The 25,991-nt window shown below is 36.7% G+C and overlaps 1 protein-coding gene across 7 annotated transcripts in view; it reads left to right on the forward strand.

Moving 5' to 3' along the window:
• The window catches only part of TANC2 (tetratricopeptide repeat, ankyrin repeat and coiled-coil containing 2), a 364,370-nt gene that overhangs the window by 64,332 nt on the left and 274,047 nt on the right, over positions 1 to 25,991 (forward strand). Inside the window, exon 1 of one of the 7 annotated variants that reach the window (XM_070773729.1) lies at positions 10,890 to 11,270. The exons of the other annotated variants lie outside the window; for them this stretch is intronic. The gene's annotated coding sequence lies outside the window, so the exon portion shown is untranslated. Of the gene's footprint in view, positions 1 to 10,889; positions 11,271 to 25,991 lie in introns of those variants that run through there. 7 annotated transcript variants of the gene reach the window in all.

Genomic DNA, 25,991 nt, shown 5'->3' on the forward strand with positions numbered 1-25,991 from the left:
ATCTTTGACTTTCCTGACTTTTAAATGGACTTTAATTCAATTGATATTAATTTTAAAAATAAAAAAAAATTATACCGTTTTTAAAGGTTACACTCCATTTACAGTTATTATAAAATATTGGCCATATTCCCTGTGTTGTACCATGTATCTTTGTAACATATCTTACACCCAATAATATGTATCTCTCACCCTCCTAGCCCTTTATTTTACCCCTCCCCTGCACTGATAACCACTAATTTTTTCTCTGTGAGTCTACCTTTTTTTAAATTAAATTCACTAGTTTGTTGTATTTTTTAGATTTCATAAATGAGTGAATCACTGTTGTCTTTCTCTGACTGACTTACTTCACTTATCATAAAGTCCAAGTGTGTTCATGTTGGTGCAAATGGAAAAATTTCCTTTTTTTTTTAAGGCTGAGTAGCATTCCAGTGTATTTTATACCACATCTTCTTTATCCATTCATCTGTTGATGGACACTTAGGTTACTTCCATATCTTGGCATTTGTAAATAATGCTACTGTGACCATTGGGGTGAATGTGTCTTTTCTACTTGGTCTTTTTTTTTTTTTTAATCAGATATATACCCAGGAGTGAAATTGCTGGGTCATATGGTAGTTGCATTGTTAGTTTTTTGAGACACCTTCATACTGTTTTCCACAATGGCTGCACCAGTTTACATTACCACCACCAACATGCGAGGAGTCCCTTTTCTTTGCTATCATTTGTTACATGTTTTCTTTTTGATGATAACCATTCTGACTAGTGTGATGTGATATCTCATTGTGATTTTGATTTGCATTTCCCTGATAACTAGTGATGTTGAGCATTTTTCCATTTACCTATTGGCTATCTGCGTTTCTTCTTTGGAGAAATGTCTATTCTTTTCTTCTGCCCATTTTTTAATCAGGTTATGTTTTTTTGATGTTGAGTTGTATGAGTTGTGTGTATTATATTTAAATAAATAAAAATAAATAAACAACATTTTTAATGCAATAGAATATTGGTCTTGGTTATTTTTCTGCCCATACAGTCCTACAATATTTACTGAAAATGTTAAGGAGTCTTAACTACAGTGGAAAATATGAAGATTAGAATTGAAGGAATTAAGTTAAATAATGCCTCCAAATAGTTGTGGATGTCTTCTCATCCATTCTTACAGGCTTAAAGTAGAATGTTTGGGGATGGGCATGTGGGGAAGGAAGGTTGGCAGGCAGAAGCAAAGGCCATTACGAGAAATTTCAGCAGTGAGGTGCCCAGTACAGTCATTAGAGACTGCCGTGAGTCGTTTAGAAGCCTGTGTCCTTCCATAATTCTATAAGATCTGGTCTTGATTACTTTTGGCTTCATTTCCTTTACCTGTACCTCTTGTTCTTGTTCACGTCGTTTCAGTCATATTAGCCTCCTCCTGGCTTAGGAGTTTAATGCTTGTTTCCTTTGCCTGAAATGATAGCTCCCTTTCTCCATTAGGGACTTTCTTTAGAAGTTTCCTTCTAATTAACGTCAAACCCTAACCCCTTCTTTATGTCTCCCTTTATTCTGTCTCCCCTTTTATATTTTCTCTCTGTTGTAATTATCACTATCTTATGATATATCTTGGGTTTTTTAAAAATTATCTGTCCTTCCTATCTAATACAAGTTTCATGATGAGTTTATTCTCTTTTCTACTGCTGTATCTTAGCACCTGCCTGGCATATAGTAAATACTCAGTAATATATGTTCCAAGAACGGGTAACATTTTAAAGAAGATAACTCTGGCATCAGTGTAAAAAAATGGACTGTAGTGAGGAGATACTAGTTGAGATGATGAAAAGGCTAAAGAAGTGACAATAGGAATAAAGAGGATACACAGGAAAGACATTTTTGAGATAAAATAGGAAGGAAATGTCAACCCACTCCAGTATTCTTGCCTGGAGAATCCTGTGGACAGAGGAGCCTGGTGGGCTGCTGTCCATAGAGTGGCATACGACTGAAGCAGTTTAACAGCAGCAGCAGAAAGGATTTAATTCATAGAATGGCTCAGAAAGGAAAAGAATGGGAGGAAATAATTTGTCCTGAAATTTCCAGATAGAGAAACTGGCTAACTGGTGACATTGCTTTATTCCAAGCTTACATTAGGTATACAGCGATTCATATATTGAATGAGTAACTATCCAGAGATAGTTACCTTTTGCACTAAATTTTGCTTTCAAATGTAATTTATTTAAAAGTAAATAAATTTCTGTTTTTTTCTACTTCTATTCTTCTGGATTCCTTTCTAGTTTTCCCTTATTTGAGCTTTGGGATTGTGCTTCCCCTGAACTTCAGGAAAATTTAATGTCACAAGCCTTTTTAGTACTGCATTGTAATACTCAGTATTTCATCCCAAAGATCCGTTTTCACCATCCATTGTCTGCTTTCATAGTTTGGTACCCTCATAGTTTACTGTTTACATTCTTGTTGCTAAAGAAGGAAGCTAGAGGAAGCTCTATAGGGTTTATGCTGTCAGCCCAAGCCCTTTTGTGAGTGATATTTTCTGATTTAAAAGAAGTAAATGTCCATTCTTCCATTTAGTTTCTGCCTATCTTCAACTTGTACAGGGTGCTTAAAGTTTAAAATAGTGGTCTCTTAATACTGATTGCAGTTCCCTTGATACAACTGTTTTTGACTTAATTCAAGCTTACATATTTTTAACAGCAAGGCTTTTTAAAAAGAGTAAGTTATTTAAACTGGTTTAATTTGCACACTATTCCTGCAGACCAATTTCTTTAAAAATCCAAGTGTATATTAGATATGTACTTAAAATCGTACATTTATATATCTGAGAGTGTGCAGATTTGAACAACAGATTAGACTATTTAGGAAATAGTCTAATTTTTAATTTAAAATTAGATTTAAATAGTGAGTTAAATATGTAATTTTTGTAAATGCTTTATTTTTCATAAGCATATTTTAATATATAGTAATACTTTTATCCAGTTAAAATTATGTTATTTTAACATTACATTTTTACAGTGAATATCTAGCTTTTTGTTTTCTTAGAAAATTTTACATATTTCAAATAAATAATACTCTTATAGATTTGCTTTCTGTAAATTTGTGATATTCTATAGTCTAGTCATCCCTTAATCTCCTCATGTATAATATAATCACACTCACTTCCACTTGTGATATATGGGAATTTTAGTAAATATATATACATGTACTCATGATAGTAAAAGGTTAACAATAGAGCCAAGAAATAAATGAATTGCTAAAAGGAAAGTAGTATCTTTTAAAAATTGCTATGGTATAGCATTCATAGACTCTTTCTAAAAACATATATTTATTTATTTGGCTGCATCGGGTCTTAGTTATTTCTCTCTAGAGGTGGCGTGTGGGCTTGCTTTCCCTGCAGGGAAAACAAGTTCAATCCCAGTGCAGGGATCAGCCCTTCATCCCCTACCCTGTAAGGCAGATTCTTAACCACTAGGCCACCAGGGAAGTCCCACGTAGACTCTTGTCCTCAAGGAACTCTAGAATATATTTTTATAAGAGGAAAAGCACCTGTAGTACAAGTTGTATGTCTTTAAAGAAACTCAGTAACCAAAAATTTAACCTTAAACACAAGCTCTGCACACCCACATCATTTTCTTAGATTTTTTTTGTGTTCATGTTTTCTTTGATTTCTTGGAGAAAAATAGGTTAATTCGCTTTTTCTCTAGATTCAGAGTTTTCTGACTTGGGAGTCATGATTTTCTTTTATTCATCCATCAGTATCCTGTCATCAAGAATCCTGTTTTTTTTTTTAAGAAGAGTTCCAAATGTATCTTCAATGCCTTGAAAGCCATATCTGCCAATAGATGAAGGTGAGGGATCATGTGGTGTATTCTAACAGCTATAAGAGTTCTCTATTCCTGGAAACTAGGGTGAATCAGAAAGTTGCTGAAAAGAATGGACAGTTAATCACTCATCAATTAATGCCGTGTTTTGTGTTACATGCTAAAAAGTTAATGTTATATCCTTAAGGCCTCAATGAGCCATTGTAGGATTTTAAACTGGTAAGTAAAGAAAGATTTTAACCTCTAAACTTAGTACCTCTGCCCCAGATTGATTAAATTTGAGCTTTCTAGAGGAAAGAAGAATTTTATGTTAAAATTTAAATTGGATTAGATCTTATAGTCATTTTTTATTTGCTCTTATAGCAGTTAGAATGGTTATAGTTACCAAAGATCTAATTTAGAATGACCCAGATATGACGGGAATTTATTAGTTCACATAATAAAGAATTTTGGCGGTGTGGTGATTATAGATCAGTTAATTGTGAAGCTTGATAGCATCGTCAAGGACCCAGTTTCTTTGCAACTTTCTGCTCTGCCATCTTTAGAATTTTTGTTATTCTTCTCAGGCTTGTCTTTGTATAGCTACACAAGGACTGCCACATCTTCAGTTTGGATATCCACACACTCTGTTGTTCAAAGTCAGGTAGAACAACTGGCCCTTTCCTGGGTCCATCTTTAAGATGAAGAAGAACTTTCCTGAAAGCTACTGCTTTCCCATTTGCCTCATGTGCCACTGGCCAAATTACAGCACATAACCTTTTTTATACCAGTTCATGGACTTGCAATAGATATTCTTAAGATTCATTTACTAATTAAGGTTTGGCTCTGAGGCTAGGGAGAAGATCAGCCAGCCTCATTTGAAAAATAATAATAATAATCAGGATTTTATTAGTATAAAAGAAGGTAGATAACCAGCGGAGCCTACCACTTTGATTTACTGATGTAGTAAATTTGTTTGTTTGTTACTGATGTACAGATTTTTTTTTTTTAATTAGTGGTGTTTCCCATGCCAAGAGTTAGAAAGCAAGCTCATATTTGCCCCCAAATAGGAAAGACACGACCTCTTTACATTTGTCAATAATGCTGATATTTTGCTATGAATTTTTAGGTGATACAGAGCTGCTGTAGTGTGATTAGTCTCTTTGAGGTTTACCCACTTTGAAAATCTTTGAAGACTTGGTTTCTGATCTGCAAAGCTGAGGATTGGGTCCTAAACCATAGGATTTTACTCCTAACCATAGGACAGAGACTTTGCCTGGTAAACAAACCTGCCAGTCACCTCAGAAGACAGATTTCTGTGATTGTTCCTGGTCAGGGGAATTCTTTTTGTGTCTATAAGGGACTAGGTTTTCAAAAACAAATATTTGGAATAGATTTGTCTGCTTTTTTTTTTAGTCAGATAACCACACACACACACACTTGTAGGAACTTGCCTGCTTGAGAAGGGGAATGTTCAGTGGGAGAAAGACATTATTGAAATTAAAAAAAAATAATTTTTTTTTCCCAAAATAATGCCTAGGTTTACTCTAAAATTTTACATTTTAACAACCTCATTCTGTTACTGCTGATATTTTTCATATCAGCCATTTCTTTACTCAGAATTTTGTGTTACCTTGCCATTCTTTGTTCCCATCTTAAAGACTGATAGTCCAACTGCTAGTAAATCTCTATCCTGTTAACCTTCCAATTGCTTCATACTCTGAGGCTCCAGTACTATCAGATACTATTTAAATGCTGCTTTCCCTCCTCCCTCTCTGTGTTCTGTCTTTTCATCCCTGATTATACAGTGAGTACCTACTATGGGCCAGGTAAAGTCCTGAGGGGTGCAGTTTATTTACAGCTGTACGACATAGATCCTGTTAGATTTGATTATATGGTACAAGTAATTCAATATGATTATAATACAAGAAGTATTATGATAAAGTTCTACACAGGATACTCTTGGAGTATTGAGTAAGGACTCCATCTGAGACTGGGAAATAGAACAGTTCTTGGAGGAGGTAGTGGCTCTCATTGAACCTAAATGATAGTTAGCCATTCTGAGAAATGGAGAAAGGTAAGTTTCAGGCAGAGGATACAGCAAATATAAAGCCATGAAGTTGTGAGAGAGCTTGACAATTAGTAGATGGAATGAGGATTGCTAAAGGGTAGTTCCAGAAAGGGGGTGTGTGTGATGGTGGGCAGGCAAAATAATACATCATCTTTAGGAGTAATTGCAACGGCAACCAAGTGAGAGTGATCAGAACCTAAAATAAGAGGGTGGCAGTGAGCACGGAGAGATGTCAGGAAAGGATCAACTGAACTTGATTGATTGGGTGTGGGTCCAGTGAAGTAAGAGCCATGGCTTTATTCATTCACTCAACAGAATACTGACTGAACACTTGTTGTGTGCTAGGCACGGTTAGAGCTGATGGAGGTACAAGTAGTGCTATAGATCACGTTACTGTCCTAGTTACAGTTCAGTCTCTCAGTCGTGTCCAACTCTTTGGGACCCCATGGACTGCAGCACGCCAGGCCTCCCTGTCCATCACCACCTCCCGGAGTTTATTCAAATTCATGTCCATTGAGTCGGTGATGCCATCCAACTATCTCATCCTCTGTCATCCCCTTCTCCTCCCACCTTTAATCTTTCCCAGCATCAGGGTCTTTTCAAATGAGTCAGTTCTTCACATCAGGTAGCCAAAGTATTGGAGTTTCAACTTCAGCATCAGTTCTTCCAATGAATATTCAGGACTGATTTCCTTTAGGATGGACTGGTTGGATCTCCTTGCAATCCATGGGACTCTAAAGAGTCTTCTCCAACATCACAGTTCCAAACCATCAATTCTTTGTTGCTCAGCTTTCTTTATAGTCCAACTCTCACATCCATACATGACCACTGGAAAAACCATGGCTTTGACTAGATGGACCTTTGTTGGCAAAGAAATGTCTCTGCTTTTTAGTATGCCTAGTTATGTAGTAACTCACAGGATTGATTCAAGGGTGACACCTTGTTCTGGCTTGGGTGCCTGGGTGTACTGTGGTTGCCATTCACTTGAGGTTTGAGGGGAATGTAATGAAATCAGTCTTAGGACAGTAAGTTTGAGGGGATGATGGGGTATCTGGGGGAAGTTAGATATTTGGGTTAGGCTTCCGGAGGAGAGGGCAGAGTAAGCGATTTTAGAACTGTATAATAGTGATTGAAGTTTTAAAAACTATCATAAGGTAAAATTTACTTGGGAGGTGTGCGTATGACATTCACATTCAATTAGTTTTAATACACACATTGATGTATGTAGCTGCTGCTGCTGCTAAGTCGCCTCAGTTGTGTCCGACTCTGTGTAACCCCAGAGATGGCAGCCAACCAGGCTCCCCCATCCCTGAGATTCTCCAGGCAAGAACACTGAAGTGGGTTGCCATTTCCTTCTCCAATGCATGAAGGTGAAAAGTGAAAGTGAAATCACTCAGTCATGTCTGACTCTTCACGACCCATGGACTGCAGCCTACCAGGCTCCTCTGTCCATGGGATTTTCCAGGCAAGAGTACTGGAGTGGGGTGCCATTGCCTTCTCTGATGTAGCTGCCACCACACAATCAGTGTACATGATGGTACAGATTCTGTTATGATATCCCTTTCCACTCATAACCTTCCCCCACCACTAGTCCTAGAAACCAGTGCACTATTTATTCTCTATCTCTGTAGTTTTTAAAATTTTTTCAAAGAATGTCATTTAATGGAAAATGGAATAATACAGCTTTTTTAAGACTGGCTCCTTTCGTTCAGCATAATGCCTTTGAGATTCATCCAAGTTGGTCCTGCACCATTGTTCTTTTTTATTGCCATTGTATAGATATAAGACAGTTTGTTTATTCATTCACATTGTTTATTCATTCACCCACTGAAGAACATTTGGATTGTTTCCCATTTTGGGGCAATTATGAATAGAGCCATTATAAACATTCATAGACAGGTTTTTGTGTGATCATAAGTTTTTATTTCTCTAGGGTCAGTGCCTAGGAGTAAGGCTGTTGGATTTTATGGTAAGATTATGTTTAACTTTATAAGAAACTGCCACGCTGTTTTTCAGAATGACTGTACCATGTTCATTCCCAGCAGCTGTGTGTGACGGTTCCAGTTGTTTCACGTCCTTGCGCGCACTTGATATTGTCAATATACATATTTTTCATTTTAGCCACTCTATTAAAATGTGTACTGGTATCTCATTGTGATTTTAATGTTCTCTAATGGTGAATGGTGTGGAACATCTTTTCATGTGCTTATTTTGCTTTTTGTATATCCTCTATGGTGAAGCGTCTGTTTAGATCTTTTGTCTAGTTTTTAATTAGGTTGTTTGTTTTCTTACTATTGAGTTTTGAGAGTTCATTGCATATTCTAGATATAGGTCCTTTTTGGGATATGTGAATTGCTTGTTTTGTTTTTCTCATAATGGTGATTTTTGCAGAACAAAGTTTTAATTTTGATGAAGTTTAATTTTTTTTTTAAATGGATCCTGGTTTTGGTGTGTGTGTGTGTGTGCACACGCTGTCTTTCAGTTGTGTCCAACTCTTCGCAGCTGCATGGACTGTAGCCCACCAGGTTCTTCTGCCCATGGAATTTTTCAAGCAAGAATGCTGGTGTGGAGTGTGTTACCATTTCCTTCTCCAGGGTTCTTCCCCACCCAGGGATTGAACCTGCGTCTCCTGCATTGGCAGGTGGATTCTTTACCACCGAACCACCAGGGAAGCCCCCAGGCGTTTGGTATCAGCTAAAAACTCTGCCCAACCTAGCCATAAAGATTTCTCTTACTTTTTTTCCTTAGAACTTCTAAGTCTTTTTATATTATGTCTGAGGTAAAAGTTGATGTGTATGTTTGTTTTTGTTGCATCCGCATGTGCAGTTGTTCCAGCACCATTGTTGAAAAGGCTATATCTTTTTTGCTCTAATTGCTTTTACACCATTGTCACCAATCAGTTGACCATACTTGCTTGGGTCTGTTCTGTTCTGCCGATCTGTTTCTATCAGTTTACCAATACCACACTGTCTTGATTACTGTAGCTTTATAGTAAGTCTTAATACAGAGTACCGTGATTCTTACCACTTTGTTGTTTTTTCATACTTGTTTTAGATATTTTAGATCCTTTATCTTTCTATATACGTTTTAGAAATGTATGAAAGATGTAACAATCTATGAAAACATCCTTCTGGGATATTTGTTAGAATTGAATTAAATCTGTGGAATTGGAGTAGAATTGAAATCTTTCCATGTGGGATCTTCCAGTCCATGAACATATGTTTTTCATTTATTTAGGTCTTATTTGATGTCTTTCATCAGCACTTTGTAGTTCTAGCATACAGATCTTGTATTTGTTTTGTTAGCTTTGTAACTATTTCTTTTCTTTTAACAATTGTATGCTTGAAGTTTTGGTTTCTAATTGTACATTGCTAAATATATAAAAGTATAAATGAATAACTTAAAAATATTATTTTTTTTCACATTGTGCTGTGACCTTGCTAAACTTAATTCTTAATTGTAAGAGGCTTTTTGGGAGAGGGGATTGTTTGCTTTGGATAGATTTGTTTGAATTCTTTAAGTGTAAAATAATGTCTTTTGAGAACAGGGATAGTTTTATTTCTTCCTTTCCAGTCTGTATGCACTGATGAGTACTTCTAGTCTGATGATGGCTAAGAGTAGTGAGAGGGTGTCCTTGCCTTGGTCATGATCTTTGGGGTTTACCACTAAGTATGATGTAGGTTTTTTGTAGATATTCTTTATCCAGCTGAGGAAATTTCCCTCTACTCCTAGTTTTCTGGGTTTTTTTTTTTTTTTTATCATGAATAGATGTGAAATTTGTTAAATGCTCTTTCTACATCAAGTGATGTGATCAAATGATTTTTCTTTGAATCATTAATATTACGTGCGTGATTTGTTTTTGTTGTTCGGTCTCTAACTCATGTCCAGCTCTTTTTGACCCCATGGACCATAGCCTGCCAGGTTCCTCTGTCATGGGATTTCCCAGGCAAGAATACTAGAGTGGTTGCCATTTCCTTCTCTGGGGGATCTGCCCCACTCAGGGATTGAACCTGAGTCTCCTGTATTGGCAGGTGGATTCTTCACCACCGAGCCACCTAGGAGGCCCACGTTGAGAGTGATTTCCAAATGTTAACTAGCTTATTAGCATTCTCAGGATAAATCCCTCTTGGTGTATGTGGTTGTTGTTGTTGTTTTAAATACATTACTGGATTTGATTTGCTAATACTTTGTGGAGGATATCTGTTTTTATATTCACGAGAGATGTCGGTCTATAGTTTTTTGTAATACCAGCTTTGATATCACAGTGATTTTGTCTTCATAAAATGAGTTGGGGATTTCCCTTTACTCCTGTTTTCTGGAAGAAATTATGTAGAATTGTTGTTTCTTTAAATGTTTGTGAATGTAGAATTCACCTGTGAAACCATCTGGGCCTGGATATTCTTTTTGTAAAGGTTTTTTAATCACAAACTTTATTTAATAGTTATAGGGATATTCAGGTTACTATTTAATCTTGGGTGAGTCTCAGTAGTTATTAATTATTTATTAAAAGATGTGTTCAGAAATCCAAGTTTTGCTACTGACCAGCTATGTGACCTTGGGAAAGGTACTTTAAGCATTACTTAATTTGTTCATCTGAGAAATTAAAAGCGTTAGATTTGTCTTCTTTAGGTTTCTCTCAGTTTTCAAATTCTGTAATTCTGGTAGAATGAGAATGTGTATGTTTGAAGTTTATGTGAAAGAATTGTGAGCCTCTGTTTTTTGTTTCATCTGTCAGTGTTTGAACAATGGTTTACTTAGATTCACTTTGCCTTTTAACAGAGAAGTTCTGTATTTTCTTCTTATCAGTGGATTATTTGTTGATGAAAAGTTATGGTTAGAGGCAGGCCTTTTTATGTACTTATTCATGACATACTTAAATGGTATGTGAAAAATTACTTTTATAAGCTATTTATATAAGAAGATGTGAGACATATCACATTACTTTCTAATGTTATACTTTCTTGAAAAAACTATTAAAAATTTTTTAAATGTTAGAAATATTTCGGTGATTATTCTTCTGCATCTTCATAATTTGGTAATTATTCTCCTGATTTAAAAAGCCACTCTTTTTTGGTGACTTAATAAAGTCTATGTAGGTATTTTCTGTGAAATTCATTTTCAGAAGATGCATACTGCTGTTTGAATCCTGTACATTTATTGGGTTAAAAGAAAGTGAAAGTAGCATACAGATCTGCTGCTGAAGGAAACATGAAGTTGCAGGCTGCAGCTGGAGGATTTTACGTAGGCACCTGTGGGTTTGAGTGCGTTCAATATACAGACTGCAGTAGGAGGCTGGCACTGCCTCTGCTGGCTCCACTACACTCCTTCACTGCTGTTCTGCCGATTTCTCCACTGTCCAGAAGACAAAATGGTGCAGCACGTAGAGGGCATGGGGAAAAAACAATCATCAATATGATCCAAAGGTGGGTTTGCTACACGGAATGGCAGAGAAAATTACTTAACAAGATGAAAAGCTTAGATATAGTTCAGTATGTCAGATATCCTTGGCTGTTTTAATATTTGATTATGGCCACTTAAGAATAAAAATGTATAGTTCTGAAATCTGCATGCCCTCTCTCTATAGAGGTTTCAGGTATATTGCATGTGTAGCATTGATAAATGCATGCCTGGCAGCTTATAAACAGATTTATATTTGTACTAAATATGTATAATGTGTATATAGAGAAATAGATGTACATGAATACATGAAGGTTTTTTTTAAGCACTAGTTTTTTTTTTAAAAGTAAACACTTAGAGGTTTTTTATTTTCTGTTGCACATTTGTCGCAGCTCCTGGTATTGTTCTTTCCTTATATTGTTCATTTTTATAATAGTAGAGAGCATTAGTAGAGCATTCTCTGGTGAGATGGAAAATAAGTAGAATGAACACTGGAGTTGGCACTTAATATTTTATTGATGAGTGTGATGCAGTGTGAGTTCGCATTACACATAGTCATGATTTAAATGATTACCTCTTTTAGGAAAGCAAAATGTTAGTAAGAACGGCCATGTTTTAGACAGTGAGTATAAAATAAGGAGAGGAAGTAGGACAAGTAAAATTTCTCTGTCCTTGGTTTCTTGAGCAACGCTCAGCATTGACTCAAGGCACTGTCATTTCAGAAGTACAGTATAGAAACAATTGAACATCAAGCATAAAAAAAAACCATGGAGGTTTAGTTTCCCACCCACTCCCGGAAGCACTTATGTACTCATACATTTTGGGTGTCGGTGACTGCATGTTACTGAGGAGCTGTCCAGTTGAGACAAGATATATTTACTTAAGCCACACCCAACAGACTCAGCTTTTTTATGCATTCGGTCACTATTTTAATCCTGTGCTAATTTGTAAGCATCATATGTGGGATGCCTTTAAGTTGTAAAAAGAAAGAAAAGACTAGATTCACAGGTTCCAGCCGAATCTGTTCTGAATATCTGAGTTGTTATATTAATAGCACAGAAGAGCAGTGTTTTAAGTTATGCAGCGTGATCTCTAGCAGGGAGAGAGAGAATATGAATATTGGTGTGGTTCCAGTATAAGTGTACTGCAAGTATTCTGATCATATAGGTAACAGTGCTGCTGGTAGACGGTTTTTTGGTTGCTGTTTTGGGTGTTTAATTGGGCTATGACATTTAGAGTTTGGATTCTCTTGTTTGAGAAAATATTTAAGTAGGAAATACTTAATTTTTCTGTGCTTTAAAAAATTAGTGAAGATTAAGCCTGGGTTTAAAAATCTATGTTTTATTCTATACTAAGGTCATGTTGTATGTTTTAAGAATTGACAGCTGTATGGCTGGTGCTGTGTTGAATTACCTCACCCACTTTACTGTAGACAGAAATAAGGAGGGGATCAGTATTGATCTTATTAGTCTGCAGAGGGCTCATATTTTATATTTTCAAAAACTCTTTCTTTTAGACAAAGCAAGCTCACGCTATCTTCTCCTCCCAAAAGAAATATAACCTTCTCATCTGTACTATATTCCTTTGATTTTATAGAATGACACAGAATAATAATATGGGGTTTTTATGTGCCAACTTTAGTGACAATAGATAACTAACTATAGATGGAAATACACTATATTATTAGGATGTTTCATGTATCTAAGATGTTATATAACCCTGATGGAATGTTGCAGATGAAACAAAGAAATCTGATTGGTTCCTCACAAGACACAGCAGCCTTGAAATCCATTCTAACCAGAGGTTTCTACAGCAGCCTGGATGGTTAGTTAGCATCACAGTAAAAACAGAAAAATGCCTTGGAGACAGGGAGGGGTTTGGAAGAGAAAATGAAGTTCTTAAAAGCACTTTGGTAATCCGTATCCTTGAGCATTATATTTTCTTGCAGGGTTTTTTCCCTCTTCAGACTCTTTGTTGTTGTTTATTGTTACTTAAAGGAAGTGTTGTATTCTATTAAGTTAACAAACTTTCTAGATAGTATTATTTAATGAGCTAGAAGAGCCTCTTAAAAGAGTGTTATGCTAAGTGATGAAATGGGTTAATGAATAATATAATTTCAAAACATTTATTAAATATAGGTGAGTGGGACTTACTGGGGGAAGAGGAAGGATGGGATAGAAAAGAGTTCTGAAGAACAGCAAACTGGTAGAAACTCTTTGGTCCTACCCTTTCCCATCATATTAAAATTGCTTTAGATAATTTGTCATCTAAGACTTTAGTGATATTTGGTGAGGGCACGTTAATATTGACATTCAAACAGCAGGCTATTGCAAGTCAAAACAGGTGAAGAATTGTTTGCTGTCTGCTGGCTACTAGAAACACCCTTGAGATGTGAGAACAATATATGTTAGCTTTTACGTATTTATTATTCTTGGCTAGGTGGCCTGCTGGAATATAGTTATAAATTACAGCACCAAATATCCAACCCCTTTATCCTTTAAAAAAACATGTAAAATACACTTGTAGTTTATTCTATTAAAATTTGAAAAGTCTTATATTTAAACAGTGATAGGTCAACTTCACTTATAGAACCTGGGAGAAGGAAAAATTACTGTGTGCAGGAATAAGCATTTATATTAAGAAAATAATGATTACTTTCAATTATTATACTGAAAAGAAGAAGCATGTTTAAAGAGTTTATCTAATGTATCATGTCTAATGTATAATTTTATTCTGATATAAGCCACCATATCTTTTAGTTCCATTTCTGTGCTTATTTTGTAAATTATCCGATATGCTAATAGAGTCAGGCTGATGGCAGCTGGCTGCTAGTGTTACAAGCTGAAAACAAAATGGCTGGAAGGATTAGCACTGTAAATTTTCAATAGAGAGCTGGATGCAATTAAGATATCTTTTGTTGAAGGAGAATGTTGCAAAGTAAGTTGATGAGGGAATAACTAGATGCTTTTGACAATAAAGAAACATCATTTTATTAAAGAAAATGTACAAATACTCTTAAATAATAAAAACCAAACGGTTTCACGCTAAAGAGAATAATTCGTTTTCAACTAAGCAATAAAAAAATTCTTGTTAATATTCATTCAACCATCTTTGTCTTTATAGTTCTAAGATTCAGGTAGTTTCTTCGAGTATTATTTATGATTTCACAGTAACAGTGTAGTTAAGAATAAAAGAAATTAAAAAATGAAAACATCCTTAGAACAGAGGGAAATTTAGAGATAAGTTTCTAGAAGTTTTATTTCTTTGTGAATCTTTCAGATTAGCATTAGATTTGTTTATTTATGAATTTTTTAGATGAGAACCTTTCAGGAGGATAAAAGAAATAGAATAACGTACAAATTTAGAGATAAGAGTGAAAATATAGTTTAGAAAATGACAACGTCCATAGATTTGTATATTAGTAACGATTTTTTTATGTGTAATAAGAAGCCTTTTCCATTGATTTTTAGCAATTGTTGAAAGATTAAATGACATTAAAATTATTGATGGCTTCGGATGGATTGAGAATTAGATTCAGAAATTGTTAATTACTTAGGGTAGAGAGAGCACATTAGGTCACATGCCTGTCTTTCGGTGTAGATGGCTATTTACTGTAATTGAGCAAAAACGTAAATTTCTCATTTCCACTTCTCTAGCACATAGTACACTGTCCCAGCACTTAGTGGGTACCTAGTATGATGAATGAATAATAACAGCAAACACATACACACACACACACACACAACACATACATAAATACAAAAAAAACACAAAAGACACACATACATACATACATAAATACACAGTTATATTCATTTAATTTTCACAACCTTATGGGATAAAGTCTATTATTTTATTTTACTCATTGAGTAGCAGCAGAGATAAAGAAATAGAGACAGAGAAGAAGTTAAATGACTTGACCAAAGTCATACAGTAAATGTTGGAGCCAGGATTTGTAGTTATGTGGTCCCAAACTCTTTGATCATATCTTCCTTCAGTAATTGAAGATTAAGATACACTAATACTCAACAGTATCCTTAGCCCTCAGGAACATATACTGTGACACACACTTTGTCAGAAACTACAGAGCAGAGAAAAAACCTTTCTGCTACATCTCTTTCAAAATTGCTCTGATATTTTGTTTTCTAAAATGCTTTTCTATCACTTAGCTATCGCTGATGGTCCATTATCAGCTAATGCAGACGTCAGTTCTAAAAGCTATTTAAAAGTCAGAGCAAGTGTAGTCAGGAAGCAGTTGGAAAACACATGAAGCTTTCTACACTCCCCAAAATGACTGCCAACATCTAATCAATCAGTCATCAAGTCCCGCTGATGAAAACTTATGAATATTTCTCAACTTTGTCTTCTCTTTTCCTCTGCCATTCTCACATCTTTATATAGGATTTCCTCTTTTCTCACTTAAATCATTAGGTTGGTGCAAATGTAATTGCGGTTTTGGACCATGAATTTTAAATCATTGTAGCTAGGCTCAAACACATCTTTATAAATCAAAGTAGGAACCATTACACTTGATACATTTTTTGCCAGTGAGAAGTAAGTTTGTTTATTCCTATAGCATAAAAATCTGTGCTTCAGGACCTGATGAACTCTTGGAAAGCATTTTCTGCCTCCATCTGGTTGTGGAAGCGTTTTCCCTGCAAAAAGTTATCAAAAAGCTTGAAGAAGTGGTAGTTGGTTGGCAAGAGGTCAGGTGAATATGGCAGATGAGGCACAATGTCATAGCCCAGTTCGTTCAACTTCTGAAGCTTTGTGTGGTTGGGTGTTGTCATGAAAAAGAACTGGGCCCTCTCTGTTGACCAGTGCTGGCTGTAAGCATTGTGGTGTTTTGGTGTGCCTCATCAATTTGCTAGCACACTTCTCAGATGTAATGGATTCACTAGCATTCAGAAAGCTGTAGTGGATCAGACATGCAGCAGGCCACCAAATAGTGACCTTGACCTTTTTTTTGGTGCAAGTTTGTCTTTGGGAAGTGCTTTGGAGCTTCTTCTTGGTTCAGCCACTGAGCTGGTTGTCACCGGTTGTCATGAAAAATCCACTTTTTGTCCTATGTCACAGTCCATTCGAGAAATGGTTTGTTGTTCTTATGTAGAATAAGAGAAGGCACACTTCAAAATGATGATGTTTTTGATTTTCAGTCAGCTCATGGGGCACCCACTTACCAAGCTTTCTCACCTTTCCAGTTTGCTTCAAATGCCCAATGACCATAGAATGGTCAAGGCTGAGTTCTTTGGCAGCTTCTTGTGTATTTGTAAAAGGATCAGCTTTGAATGATGACTCTGAGTTGTTGTTGTCACCTTCTGATGGCCAGCCACTGTACTGCTCATCTTCAAAGCTCTTGTCTCCTCCTTGAAGCACCCCTGCACTGTACGTTCATTAGCAGTTCCTGGGTCAAATGCGTTGGTGATGTTGTGAGTTGTCTCTGCTGCTTTACAACCCATTTTGAACTCAAATAAGAAAATTGCTCAAATTTGCTTTTTGTCTAACATCATTTCCATAGTCCAAATATAAACAGCAAGCAACAAGTCATTAGCAAAAAAAAAGAAAGAAAGAAAGAAAGAATTGTGCATTAAAATGACATATAGTTCAGTTCAGTTGCTCTGTCGTGTCCGACTCTTTGCGACCCCATGGACTGCAGCACACCAGACCTCCCTGTCCATCACCACCTCCTGGAGTTTACTCAAATTCATGTCCATTGACTCAGTGATGCCATCCAACCATCTCATCCTCTGTCATCCCCTTCTTCTGCCTTCAGCCTTTCCCAGCATTAGGGTCTTTTCAGATGAGTCAGTTCTTCGCATCAGGTGGCCAAAGTATTGGAGTTTCAGTTTTAACATCAGTCCTTCCAGTGAATATTCAGGACTAATTTCCTTTAGGATGGACTGGTTGGATCTCCTTGCAGTCCAAGGGACTCTCAAGAGTCAACACCACAGTTCAAAAGCATCAATTCTTCGGCACTCAGCTTTCTTTATAGTCCAACTCTCACATCCATACATGACTACTGGAAAAACCATAGCCTTGACTAGACAGACCTTGTGAAAGGACCATGTGAAAATTATATGAAATTCAGATTTGTGTCCATAAGTAAAGTTTTATTGTAGCATAGCCATACTAATTTAGTTATATATTGTCTATGGCTGCTTTTGCACTATAGTGGCAGAGTTGAGTAATTGCAACAGAAAACATGTTGTCTGCAAAGCCTAGAATATTTGTTTTCTTTTCAGAAGTTTGTGGACCTTTAGATTGATTCACAGTCTGTGACATTCATGGCAGATATCTTCTCTCAATCTCTGTCTGGTCTTAAAACTTTGGTTTTGGTTATGAGACTAAAACTCTAAACTCATATTGAATAGAAGTTTAAAATTTTAATTTATTCACATTTAACATTCTTTCCCCCTGTTTTGTTTCAGAAATCTTTCTTTAAGAGATCACAGATATATACTCCTATATTTTCTTAAAATGGTTAAAGTTGTGTTTTTCAGTTTCAGATTTTTAATTTTAGTTTTTCTTTTTTCAATTAATTTTTGGTGATAGGATTATGGTGTGAGAATGGAATCTAATTTTCTTTTTCTCCTATGGAGAAAGACAATTTTCCCACCTTATTTGTTGTCTAGTAGCCTTTCCTTACTCCAGTGTTTTTTAGTCATGCTATTTTGTCATATTCAAAGGTCCTTATTTACATGAAAGTCTGTTTTCTGGTTCTTTATTCGGTTCCTTCCATATTCTTTGATTAAATATTTTTATATTCTGTTTGATCCTAATGATCTCTAGTATTCAACCACTTCATCATTGTATTCACATTTCCTAGTTTCTTGGGAGAAAAATACAGAATGGTAATACTCTAGTAAGAACCTTACTAATGACAAGCTTAAAGAAAGGAATATTATTTTTGAATTTTGTATATTATGTATATCAATAAGAGTCAACAAAAACAAGACTGGACATGACTGAGACTCAGGTCATGAGCTCCTTATTGCAAAATTCAGGCCTAAGTTGAAGAAAGTAGGGAAAAAAACCATTAGCCCATTCAGATATGACCTAAATCAAATCCCTTATGATTATACAGTGGAGGTGACAAATAGATTCAAGGGATTAGATCTGATAGAGTGCCCTGAAGACTATAGACAGAGGTTTATAACATTGTACAGGAGGCAGTGACCAAAATCATTGAAAGAAGAAGAAATGCAAGAAGACAAATGGTTGTCTGAGGATGCCTTACATATAGCTGAGAAAGAGAAGTGAAAGGCAAAGGCGAAATGGAAGGATATACCCAACTGAATGCAGAGTGCCAGAGAATAGCAAGGAGAGATAAGAAAGCCTTCTTAAGTGAACAATGCAAAGAAATAGAGGAAGACAATAGAATGGGAAAGACTAGACATCTCTTCAAGAAAATTGGAGTACCAAGGGAACATTTCATGCAAAGATGGGCACTGTAAAGGTCAGTAATGGCAAGGACCTAACAGACGCAGAAGAGATTAAAAAGAAGGGGCAAGAATACACAAAAGAACTACATAGAAAAAAATCTTAATGACCCGGATAAGCATGATGGTATGGTCACTCACCTAGAGCCAGACGTCATGGAGTGTGAAGTCAAGTGGGCCTTAGGAAGTATTACCACGAACAAAACTAGTTGAGGTGATGAAATTCCAGTTGAGCTATGTCACATCCTAAAAGATGATGCCGTTTAAGTGCTGCACTCAGTGTGTCAGCAAATGTGGAAGACTCAACAGTGACCATAGGACTGGAAAAGGTCACTTTTCATTCCAATCCCAAAGAAAGGCAATGCCAAAGATGTTTGGACTACTGTACAACTATGCTCATTTCACAGGCTAGCAAGGTAATGCTCAAAATCCTTCAGGCTAGGCTTCAGTGGTATGTAAATCAAGAACTTCCAGATATACAAACTATGTTTAGAAAAGGCAGAGGAATTGGAGATCAAATTGCTAACATCTGTTGGGTCATAGAAAAAGCAAGGGAATTCCAGAGAAATATCTACTTCTGCTTCACTGATTACACTAAAGCCTTTGTGTGGATCCCAACAAACTGTGGAAAATTATTCAAGAGATGGGAATACCAGACCACCTAACTTGCCTCCTGGGAAACCTGTATGCAGTCAGGAAGCACCAGTTAGAACCAGACATGGAACAACGGACTGGTTCCAAATTGGGAAAGGAGTACATCAAGGCTGTATATTGTCACCCTGCTTATTTAACTTATATGCAGAGTACATCATGTGAAATGTGAGGCTGGATGAAGCATAAGCGGGAATCAAGATTCCCAGGAGAAATATCAATAACCTCTGATATGCAGATGACACTATCCTTATGGCAGAAAGCAAAGAAGAACTAAAGAGCCTCTTGATGAAAGTGAAAGAGGAAAGTGAAAAAGCTGACTTTAAAAACTCAACATTCAATAAACAAAGATCATGGCATCCGGTCCTATCACTTCATGCAAAAAGATGGGCAAACAATGGAAACAGTGACAGACTTTCTTTTCTTGGGCTCCAGAATCACTGCAGATGGTGACTGCAGCCATGAAATTAAAAGTTGCTTGTTCCTTGGAAGGAAAGCTATGACAAACCTAGACAGTGTATTAAAAAACAGAGACATCACTTCACCGACAAAGGACCATATAATCAAAGCTGTGGTTTTTCCTCTAGTCATTCATGGATGTGAGAGTTGGACCATAAAGAAGACTCTGCACCAAAGAATTAGTTCAAACCGTGGTGCTGGAAAAGACTCAGAGTCCTCAGACTGCAGGGAGATCAAACCAGTCAGTCCGAACTGATTTCCTAAGGAAATCAACCCTGAATATTCACTGGAAGGACTGAAGCTGAAGCTCCAATACACTGGCTACCTGATGCAAACAGCCAGCTCATTGGGAAAGACTCTAATGCTGGGAAAAATTGAGGGCAGGAGAAGAATGGGGTGACAGAAGATGAGTTGGTTGGATGACATCACCAACTCAATGGACATGAGTTTGAGCAAACTCCAGGAGATAGTAAGAGACAGGGAAGCCTAGCATGCTGCAGTCCATGGGGTCACAAAGAGTCAAACACAACTTAGTGACTGAACAAAACCAACAATGTATGTTAAGGTCATGTTGTTAGCTTTAATAGCATTTTTTTCTTAAATCATTTTGATCGTGAATTTTCATTTTCCTTGCCATCATTATCACAAATAATACAGTAAAGATTAGGTATTACACATAATATCATGCTGAGTATTTGAAAAAAAAATTTATGTATAAACCAGTGGCAGCAAAGTATTACTTAGGTATACAGGGTAAGAATAATTTATTTGTGAAAATTGAAGCTATTTAGATAATATATGATTTGTGGGCCTTTTTTACTTGGGGCTTTTCAATGTCAGTGTATTTAAACATAGTTATCAGTCAGAACAGAAAGATGCTGTGCCTCAGGAATGAAGTGGGGAGGGAGAGATTTGAGTTTTAGTCTGTCAGTAGCTATCTTTCTTTTTAGGGAAGAAGAGAAATAAATATGAAGCTTTCCTTTATTGTGAACTATATGACATAAAATTGTGTTATTAGTGCAGTTGAAACTTATCTTCATATATGAAGGCAAGAATTTTGGGTGAAAAGCATTTTATCCTGACTCCCTGAGTTTATGGTAGTTATTTCTCAGGTTTCTGCTCTAGATATCCTGAGGGTAGAGATCAGAAAATGAAAGAAAGCCAATATTAGGAAAACAAAGGGAGAGCTAATTAGAAATGAAGCTGGAAAAAAATAAAACCTTATAGATCATGTTAAGAATTTTTATCTCTTCTGACGGGAGAGCGTTTAAACATTTTAAACATTAAATGGGATAACTACTGGATTTGCATTTCTAAGTGATTCCTCAGAAGAGTAATATAAACATTCAGAAGAGAATGGATACAGGAATGGATGCAGATTGGATATGGAGACAGGAAGATGGATTCAAGAGATATTTAAGAAGGAGAATCAACAATATTTGGTGATGAATTTATTGAGATGGGGAGCTTTGCTACAGAGTGTCAGGTTTGAAGGGTGAGGGAAAGGTCAGAATTTCATGTTTGGATATTTTGAGTTTGAAGTGTATTTGAGACATTGAAATAAAGATTTCAGAAAGCTAGTTGTTATGTAGATGGATCTTTACAGTTTTCAAGCAGTTAGGTGAGTAAGGAGCGCCCTCGTAGAATAATGGATTTTAAAGTAAAGCAGAAATGTTTGGGTTGAGAATTATTACCAAACTCTTATTTGAGAGTGGCTAACTTGGTTTTCAAGGGATTAAATTATTCTATTTCTGGCCCTTCATGTTTCCCTCCACCTAGTTCTAAATTTAGAAATTGATGCTGCTCTAAATCAGATTTTAAATTGAGTCCTTGCTTAGAGTGACTTATTTTTTCTCTTTCCCAGTCTCCCACCTTGTATCCTATAGCTTGGTTAATGACATTGTAATTAGTGCAATGAAATACCCAAGTTAATAATTCTAAGGCAGCCAGAATTTCTTCCCTTTTACTCATTTCACCTAAGCAAATTAATTAATTCAAGAGTTATTTTTTGAGCACATGTTATGTATTGGATACTGTCCTAGGCATGGGATTAGAACAATGAATGCAAAATGATTTACTCTCATGGAACTTAAATTCTAGTGGAGAACATGGCCAAAATTAAGATAAATAAGTAAAATGTAGAATATGTTAGTGATATCTACTAAGAAAAATGAAGCAGGGAAGGGAGAAAAAAGTATATCTGTGTAAATATGGTGTGTGTGGGTGGATACAGTTTTACTTAGGGGTGGTGAGGGAAGGCTTCATAGAGAGGACAGTTACGTATCAACCTGAGGTAGGTGAACAAAGAAGCCAAATGGATATCGAAGAAGAAAGTATTCCAGGCAGGGATTTTGATATGGGTACATTCTTGGGGTGTTTGAAGCATAGTGAGGGGAACCCAGTACCCCTCAGTCAAGCCAGAGAGGCAAGAGTAAGTAGGAAGTGAAGTCAGTGAGGGGATTATATGGCACCTTGACCTATGAATTTTTACTTGTACTCTTATTAAGGTGGGGCAATCTTTGAAGGGTTTTGAAGAGAGGAGTATCATAGTCTGATTTGTGTTTTCATAGAAGCATTCTGATTGCCATGTTGAGACTAGGTTGAAGCCAGGCGGGGGCAGGGAACCAGGTTGTACATGAAGATGGCTTGGACCAGTAGCAAAGGGTGAGAGGTAGTTTTGATATGTTATGAATGTATGGCTGACAGGATTTACTGTTGGCTTGTATGTGCAGTGTAAGAGAAAAAGATGGGTTAAGGATGACTCCAAGGTTTTTGACTTGAGCAACTAAAAGAGTGAAGTTGCTCTTTACAGAGATGAAGAGGGTTGTGAGAAGAGCAGGTTTATGGAGGAATATTAAAACATTAAATCTTGAGATGTCCTTCTGATATTCATAATAGAGATGTAGGGTAGGTAACTCCATAAATATGGATTTAGTTCATGGATGAGGTCCAGGCTAGAGATATAAATTTGGAAGTCATCAGTGTGTAGATGAAACATAAAACCATGGATCTGTTTGAGATGACCAAGGGAATTACACAGCAAAGAGTACAAATCAGAAAAATGAGCCCTGGGGCAGTACACCATTTAGAGATGAGGGAGATGAGAAAGAATAAAGCCAGGAAGACTGACGAAGAAGGAGCCACAGAGGTAGGAAAGTGTGGGCTCTTGAAAGTTAAGTGAAGAGAAAGCTCCAGAATGATTAACAGCATCACATGTTGTCAATCAGTCCAAAAATAAAACTGAGAACTGACCATTGGATTTAGCAGTGGACTTTATAGGGGATCTTGGTAAGTGTAAATTTTTTGAAGTAGTGTGGGCAAATGCCTGATGGGAATGGATTTAAAGAAGAAAAAGAGAAAGAAAATTAATGACAGTGGTTAGAAACAACTCTTTTAAATGGATACAGTCTTTGTTCTAAGTCCCAAATAGTCCATGAATCTAGCTTTTCCTCTGTATTCTTAATTAGTGCATTTATTCAGGCATTCTTTCCTCTGGACTTACTGCAGCTATCTCTTTGCCTTTAGCCTGTGACCCCATAGTGCCAGTTATATATGCATTCCAAATTTATCTTCTCGGAACACTAGTCAGATCGTGCTCCTCCCCTGCTTAATGCCTGTCATTTTCTTCCCCCCACTTACAGGAGAAAGGTCAGATTGATCATCATGAATAATGATTATGCCTTTTGTGATTTTGCCTCTGCCAACTTTTCTACTTTTATATCCTGCCTCTTCCCCCTACTTGCTGTTCTCTAGCCATTACCAAACTCTTTGAACTTCCCTCAGTGCACGATGTTCTTTTATTCCCAACTGTCTTTGCAAACTGGTACTGTTCCTGAACATCCCATCTCATACTTTACAGGCTGTGACTCCCCTGAAGCCCAGATTAACAGAAAGAAGCAGAGGCTATTCTAGTTTTTAGAATCTTAGGAAACTTTACATTTAGATAAAATCATCATCTCGGTAATATAACTTATCAAGCCCAGTACAAATTTGGACATTCAGACTAGTTAACTATAGGTTAAACTCTTCTCTGCATTACGCAATATTACCCTGTTTAGTCTACAACATCGCCACCCCCAAGTCACCAGAATAAATGATAATAAAAGGTAAAAAGAAGAAAAGAGATCAAAGAGTAAACCTATGAATATAATCTTTGTCCTTAACTGAGAGATCATATCCTTCCGTGCAGTTAGTAGCTTTGACCTCCAGCATTAGCACTGGAAAATTTCGGATGGATTCAGTTCATCACTATCACAGCACAACTTAATCTCTACTCATATTTCCCAACTATGGCTGCAATTTGGAATCATCCAGGGAGCTTTAAAGAAATATTCCTGTCTGGGATTCAGGCTCAGTTATTCTTACTTAATTGATTTGGGAGAATAGCTGGAGTTTTGAATATTTTTCAAAATCCCTGGGTTCCTAGATCATTCTGATGTGCAACCGAGATTGAAACCCATATATGTCCTCCTCAGCGTCTGGTTTCAATAGATAAGAACACTAAAGTATGAAGTGAAGTGAAAGTCACTCACTTGTGTCCGGCTCTTTGTGACCCCATGGACTATACATTACATGGAATTCTCTAGGCCAGAATACTGGAGTGGGTAGGCTCTCCCTTCTCCAGGGGATCTTCCCAATCCAGGAATTGAACCCAGGTCTCCCACATTGCAAGCAGATTCTTTACCAGCTGAGCCACAAGGGAAGCCCAAGAATACTGGAGTGGGTAGCCCATCCCTTCTCCAGCACATCTTCTCAACCCAGGAATCAAACCGGGGTCTCCTGCATCGCAGGCAGATTCTTTACCAACTGGGCTATCAGGGAATCTCCTAAAAAATACATGTGTATATATACAGTTATTGTTGACGTTCATTTATCTTTTTAACTATTATAAATCACTATGCTGGACGTCACTGTAAAGCTTCAGCTTCACAAAATGTAAAAAAAATAAAATAAATTGACAGAGACAAAGAAACCCCCAATTCCTTCTGGCTCTATCATTCTATGCATCTAAGAAGTATTTATGTGTGGAGATATCTGTGCATACTAGGAAACTCCATGTGGAGAAGAAAATGTTAGATCAAGCTCAAGAACTATAGTGAACTCTACTGAGTACCCAATCCAAGAGGAAGAAGTTTGAAATCAGAGATTATTTCAAATTCACCTTGGAATTTTTTCGTCTTGTTTTCATCTCCTACAACCATATTGTTAGAGCTCCTTAGCATGTCATGGTATGTCTGTGTATAGATGCAAAAATAACTCTATTCCCTTTTGCAGGGAGGTGACCTCGAATGGTGGAGAAGAGAATGGGCCTTAGAGAATCAGGCCATTTCAGATCTGAGTCCTGCTCTTAATAATTCTGTAGTTGTGACCATTTTTGCTTAAAGTCTCAGCTCTTGTTTCCTGATCTAGTTAAAAAAAAAAAAAGAAGAAGAAGAAGAAGAAGAAGAAAGCTAATATTTATTTCATAAGGTTTTATTGAGAATTGAGTGACATGAATTCATAAGACATTGACCATAGTGCCTGGCCCATAATGTAGACCAAGTAGGTAATGACTGTTTTCATTAATGTTGGCACAGTCTAAGAAGCTTGAGCTTCACTTTTTCCTTTTCAGTTATGTAGGATATTTAATGAGTTTCATGCTATTAATAGTGTGTCCTCTTGAAATGATATGATTTGGATGGCAATTTGCCTCTGTGTCTTTCTCCCCAAAACCTATAATCTGAGTCTAATCCCAATCTAATCATGAGAAAAGCATTAAACAAACCCAACATTTGCTGGATCATAGAGAGAGCTAGGAAATTCCAGAAAAACATCTACCTCTGTTTCATTGACTATGCCAAAGCCTTTGACTGTGTGGATCATAATAAACTGTGGAAAGCTCTTAAAGAAATGGAAATACCAGACCATCTTACCTGTCTCCTGAGAAACCTGTATGCGGTTTAAGAAGCAACAGATAGAACCCTGTATGGAACAACTGGTTGGTTCAAGATTGAGGAGTACGACAGGGCTATCTGCTGTCACCCTGTCTGTTTAATCTACACTGAGCACATCATGAGAAATGCTAGGCTGGAAGAGTTGCAAGCCAGAATCAAGATAGGGGGGAGAAACATCAACAACCTCAGATATACAGATGATACCACGCTAATGGCAGAAACCAAAGAGGAACTACAGAGCCTCTTGATGAGGGTAAAGGAGGAG

Source organism: Bos indicus, chromosome 19 (genome assembly GCF_029378745.1).
Source record: "Bos indicus isolate NIAB-ARS_2022 breed Sahiwal x Tharparkar chromosome 19, NIAB-ARS_B.indTharparkar_mat_pri_1.0, whole genome shotgun sequence".
NCBI classification, from domain to species: domain Eukaryota; kingdom Metazoa; phylum Chordata; class Mammalia; order Artiodactyla; family Bovidae; genus Bos; species Bos indicus.